The sequence below is a fragment of the Tachypleus tridentatus genome, chromosome 3 (assembly GCF_004210375.1).
Source record: "Tachypleus tridentatus isolate NWPU-2018 chromosome 3, ASM421037v1, whole genome shotgun sequence".
In the NCBI taxonomy this organism is placed as follows: domain Eukaryota; kingdom Metazoa; phylum Arthropoda; class Merostomata; order Xiphosura; family Limulidae; genus Tachypleus; species Tachypleus tridentatus.
Genome location: NC_134827.1, coordinates 26,021,582 through 26,027,581, shown reverse-complemented (window position 1 = coordinate 26,027,581; position 6,000 = coordinate 26,021,582). Strand labels below are relative to the sequence as shown.

Here is a 6,000-nt window from a genome sequence, read left to right as displayed (position 1 = left end):
GTATGATTTAATAAATTCCTTAAACTTCTAGATAAAAGCAATTGAGGAAAATGATTAAAGAAATTCGAGTGCTTATTGATTGTGACAACATAGAGAAACCAGCTACAATAATGTGCAGGTAAAATTAATTAAAAATGTAATTAGTACACATTAGTTCATCTCCAATGTTTACCACAGTAACATAAAAAAAGGTATTATAACAATCATTATTAAACTATGTACATACAATAATAAACATCACCAGGTTTTTCTGTTTATTTCTCTCTATGTTACATACTTTTCATGTACACATAAAACTATACATTCACTACTCAATAATGAACAAGTTATGTTTACATAAATATTTATGCAAGTTTTAAAAGTAAACCAGTTATTGTCTACTCCTTCCTTGATTAAAAATTTATATGTTTGATACTCTAATTTTTCGTAACTACTTTACACTTCATTATATATGATAAACATACTGTTAGTTAGTTTAATTTAAGCACCGACTAAAACTGGCTAGGCATGTGTGTGTGTGTAAACAAACAGACGTAGCCTTCTGAAACATATTTAGTTACTCCAACATAAGTAAAAATAATGTAATTTTAATTTTAAAGTATGGCATTTGCATTTTCGGTTAGGTGCAAATGGCATAGTAGTTTTCAATTCACATTGAATTTAGAAACAGGACCACCGGCCATTTGTTACACTTTAATACATCATAACTATGCTAAGGATATTGGTTGGGCTGTTATCCTGCAAATAGAAGAGTACCACTTCTTAACAGTCTGAAATGCAAGACAATAAAGCCTATATATGTATATACACATGTATAATATATTCTCTATCAAACGTCTAACAAACACCTATTCTACAAAAGGTAAATAGACTCTCTTCAATCTCTAAAGTATTGCTACTACTAAAATAGATCTACAAATTTCACACTTCACATTTCTCACTGCTTTAATGTACATGCTTACCAGTTTGTTAATTCAACAATTCAAAACATGTCAATAACAACGTTTATCACTACTAGTTCTATTAAAATGTACCTAGATATATCTGTTTCTATAAGGAAATAGAAGGAAACTGCATTCCTAAAGTCTCATCTCATATTACATCACTACTCTGCAGTAATAATGTTAAAGTGCTGTTTAATGTTCTCTCTCAGATAACAGAAATTATTTGTTTCTGATCACCCCAAGCACATCTTTTTATCCTCGTAACAAAGTTCGGACAGATCGGAAATTATCCAATAGTTTTCTCTTAAATAAGTGCATAAGTAAATGTCATAATGCCACAAAAATATAAAATTGAAAGAGATTGAAATAAAAAAATAATGTTTATGAATATCACACTTCTAGGAACAGTATACATTTTAAACATTTAAGTATAATTGGAAACACAGTTCATAATATGACTCGTGATAATGTGCACTTATCTCGTGCATTAGGACTAGTACAGTAACTATCAGCATTAAGTTCAAACATATTACGGCCACACTCAGAACATATCACTCTATCCAAAGTCTACCCCTGTTGTTTGCTCTTCTATAAAACTAATAAACTGACATCACCACTAACTTAAATCACATGGTTACCACTGTTTTATTGACTAGATACATTTACTCATTACCAATCTTCACTTCTGTATCATTTAATACATTTATCCTTCTCAACTTATGTAGTTTTAAGCTAATGCACAACAGAAAGTCTACATGCTATCTCTAGTATCCCAACATCCCTAAAGAATATACATCTAATGCACAGGTCTTAACTAACACACAAGCTCTGTTATTTCTTGGTTCATTGACACAAATCTGTGCATGAAATATCTCTATACAAACCTGTATTCTTCACATTAACTCATGTTTGTTGAGCACTCCTAACAGAAAAACTGCAAAATTCCTTTTCAGAATATTCACTTTCTGATTCACATCCAATGTGTCAAACTTTTAACACATTCACTTTGTATTTTTATTTACAATGGGCATGTAATACCTAACCATTGCTAGAGTGGACTACAAAAAAGAAACCAGCAACTATCAACATTCAAATGTCTTCTCTTCACAACTTTACAAAACATTTTACGTTTAAAATGTTACAAACCAGTATTTTTTTAAAAGAAAATTTTTTTAAATATCTTACATGTTCGTTATTATGTTATTACCAGAAATAGCTCTCACAAAGTAAATTAGTGTTGTATTATAATTTCTTTAATAGTTACTTTTATGCTAATGCTCAGTACAGGTGTATATTTCAAGCAGTAGAGAGAAAGCAGAAACCATACTAATGTGGATAAATTGTTTTTTTCATTTCTTCACTTAAATTGATTTCTCACTTGAAGAAATGAGAATTATTATCTCTTTGTGAATTCAGTCTTCAATGACACATCGTTTTCAGGATGAGGACAGTTTTCATCATTCTCTAGAGGCTTCATTTCATCTTCTTCTTTGTGAACAGTTCTGGTTCGGACATCTTCTCGAGTGAAATCTCCCCTGCCCACAGATGAAAGACGATCCAACGATATAACAGAGGAAACCAGTTCCCCTAGAGCCATGGCCACTGGAAGTTCAATATCTTTCTTCTGTTTCCAGGAGATGAGAACCCAGTCCAGGAAGAATAAACACCCAGCTACAACCTTCAGTCCTGTGCACATCCCAATATACCTAAGTGTACCAAAGCATCCATCATAATCATTTCTTGCTTCTAAGCAGAAAGACAAGAGATGATTTCAGAAGGCCTAAAAAAATACCACAATTATACTTGCTTTCAAAATTTTAAGATTTCTTTAACTTCATTTTGTTTTAGAATTTTAGAACTAAACTACAAAAGAGCTGCTGGTGTGTAACTGACAGACTAGAGGGAAGACAACCAGTCAACAACACACACTGTGTAGTATTATGTTACATTTATTGAAATGAATAGTTGAATTTGGCAATAACGAGCAGACCCATTGTCCAAAAATGTGGGAAAAGGTTTTAGGTAAAAAAGGACAAGAATCACGAATTTTTAAATTCACAGTCTGGGCATGACAAATTATTGTGAAATGCAACCATAGAAACTTTTTGAGGGTAAAAATAAACCTAGTGCCACTCAAGTATTTGTGACCAAGATAAGTATTTTGTTTAGGCTCCCCTTTCCATAGAAATTTCAGTTAAATTTTTTAATCAGGCCATCTCCCCCTGAGCTTTCCACATGGTGTAGTTATGCCTTCAAGACACCACATTTTTCTGTAAGAATAAGAAGTTTAATCTCTTATAAAAAGAAAATTACAGAGCCTACTTTGCCATGCTCTTGATATATATTCTCTAGTGTATATTATAGCATTCTTTTCAAACACAGCATTAGTCCAATATCAGTACACTACAATATTACTTCATGTATACCAAAATAACTTACCTTATAGCTATCATGGTAAAATAAAAGTTTATGTATCTTGCATATAATTATCAATAACCCTAGAATTATATATTAACACATTAATTCACACTACAACACATCTTAGTAAATTAGATAAAACAGTTTTACTTAAGTGATTATATGAATGATTTTGGTATAATAAGCATGATATCACATACTTAAAACATCTATGTAGTTCATCAGTTAAATATTAGGTAAACTTCATTTGTTACACTGTATTTTTAACACTGAAAAAACAACAACCAATGAACCACCTCAGATACTCCAAATTCCTCTTTTTACAAGCTTTGTACAGTTTTTTGTTAAAATACCTCCCCTTTTCATGGGGTTGGGAGTGGTTCAATAGAAACATCTTTTTTTCTATAAAAATAATAATACAATGAGGTGTGCAAGAATGGTCACCCAGTAACCTGTTGTATTTTATACCTGTGAATACGTGTCACGTTGATGTAGGCCAAATAATCAAGGACTAATGAGTGGGAAAGTTACATGACAATGGAATAAAAAAACAGTAATTTTCTTGTGTGTAAGTGGCAAAAACAAACTCAAAGATGGGTCATCAAATAATTACATCAAAACAAATACTAAAATATAAAATAATCCTAACAAAAATAAAACATACATATTATTAATAACAGTATGTATACATAAATACACATCTACTTAATAAAATTAAGAAAATATGTTAATTTGTAAGAATATATTTTTAAAAAATAACCTAAGTCGAAACTGTTCAATGTCATGCATCAGACAGAATCCACTAGGTCTTCCACAATAAGCCTTCCACACCAGACACGTGGAATCAATAACATTCCCAAACATGATAGGAGAAGGGATATATCCTGAAACATAGAAATACAATAGTTATAAGGGATACATCCTGAAACATGGAAATACAACAGTTATAAGGGATACATCCTGAAACATGGAAATACAATAGTCATAAGGGATACATACTGAAACATAGAAATACAATAGTTATAAGGGATACATCCTGAAACATGGAAATACAATAGTCATAAGGGATACATACTGAAACATAGAAATACAATAGTTATAAGGGATACATCCTGAACCATAGAAATACAATAGTTATAAGGAATACATCCTAAAAATGGAAATACAATAATTATAAGGGATACATCCTTAAACATAGAAAGATCAATACTCCATAACATACAGAATTCACCCATATCTTTGAAATATCCACATATTCTAACAAATAACCAAATTAATGCTAGATGTGATTATGATGATTGTAAGACTGACTGAAATAACATTATTTTTATTTGTCAGTGAAGTAAACAGTAACTTACTTAAACTAAAACATTTAAGGTAAGTATAGTAATTACAGAAATGTGATTCCTTACATGAAATTTCAAACAAAGACAAGTAATAAAAACCAGGAGCATACCCACAAAAACCACAAACAAAACTGGTTTACATCACAAGATGTACTTAAGTCAACATATTAAAATTATTTATTTGCAGATATTTTTATTATACTTAAATATAACATTATGCTTTTAAAAGCAGTTTAACTTTTTTTTTCTACAGGGTTCACACGAAGTCAAATTGGTTTTTTATTATTTATACAAGTTATGTTTACAAAAAAAAAGGTAGTTGGTCCAATAAATGTTGGCTGATAACTTGTTTGTTTGACTGTTGAACTATATGCACAGCTACTATAGGGCTATACGAGCTAGGAATCCCTAATTTAGAAATAATAGACAAGAGGGAAAGCAGATAAACAACATAATTGACAACACTTGGGCTACTCCTTTACTTTTGGTAGGATTTAATGTCACATGATTGAAACTGTGAGCATGTTCGATGATGGAATTTGGCATGTGATACACAGATTACAAGTCAAGTGCTCTAACAACTGGGCCAAAGTTTGATAAAATTTATCATACAGTGTATAACCAAAAGAATTAAATCACAAGCATCCACACAAAAACAAAAAACCTGATAATGTAAAGCAGTTTCAAATTTTGAACCTTCCATTTTAATCCTTGATAAATGAACGAGCAGGAAGTGTAAAGTACAACAGTTAGTGACCTTCGTTGATGTCATAATTATTTATAGTACCCTCTGAGGCAATGCATAAACATTAAGGCTTGTGAAGGGAACTATTCAGGTGTGACTGGTTTCACATTCACTCCTGAAGAAGAGATATGCACCTTCCTAAAGTGCTCTGGTTATCAAGTCTTGTTTTTTAATTAATATAATTTTTGATCCTACATTATTTCTAATAATAGGAATATAAATAGTAATATAATAATAGGTTACATTTATGACAATTAATGAAGCCTTTGTTTCTCTGTTTCTTATTTTTCTACAAGAACGTCCTTGGTTAAAAATGTTTCCACATTCTTTTAATTATGAAGAAATTAAATAATTACATCCAAGTGTAATTTTTTTTACCAACTATAACATAGTGTAATAATAACTGGGAGGAATGCAAGGACAAAGCTTTAAATTTCACATTTATATTTTATATTTTGTATTTCATAACAAAACTACTTCCCTCCATTCCTAATTTTAACAACTGACCAGAGAGAAGGCAGCCATATACTGCCCACACTAAGGAACT

At 30.8% G+C, this 6,000-nt stretch overlaps 1 pseudogene across 1 annotated transcript in view; it reads right to left on the bottom strand.

Moving 5' to 3' along the window:
- Window positions 1-240: 240 nt before the first annotated feature.
- LOC143246572 (solute carrier organic anion transporter family member 3A1-like) overlaps window positions 241-6,000 on the bottom strand; it is a 57,552-nt pseudogene continuing 51,792 nt past the window's right edge. Inside the window, exons 16-17 of the transcript XR_013026044.1 lie at window positions 4,123-4,246; window positions 241-2,650 (exon numbers count right to left, since the gene is read on the bottom strand). The product of XR_013026044.1 is annotated as a solute carrier organic anion transporter family member 3A1-like (transcript). The remainder of the gene's footprint in view (window positions 2,651-4,122; window positions 4,247-6,000) is intronic.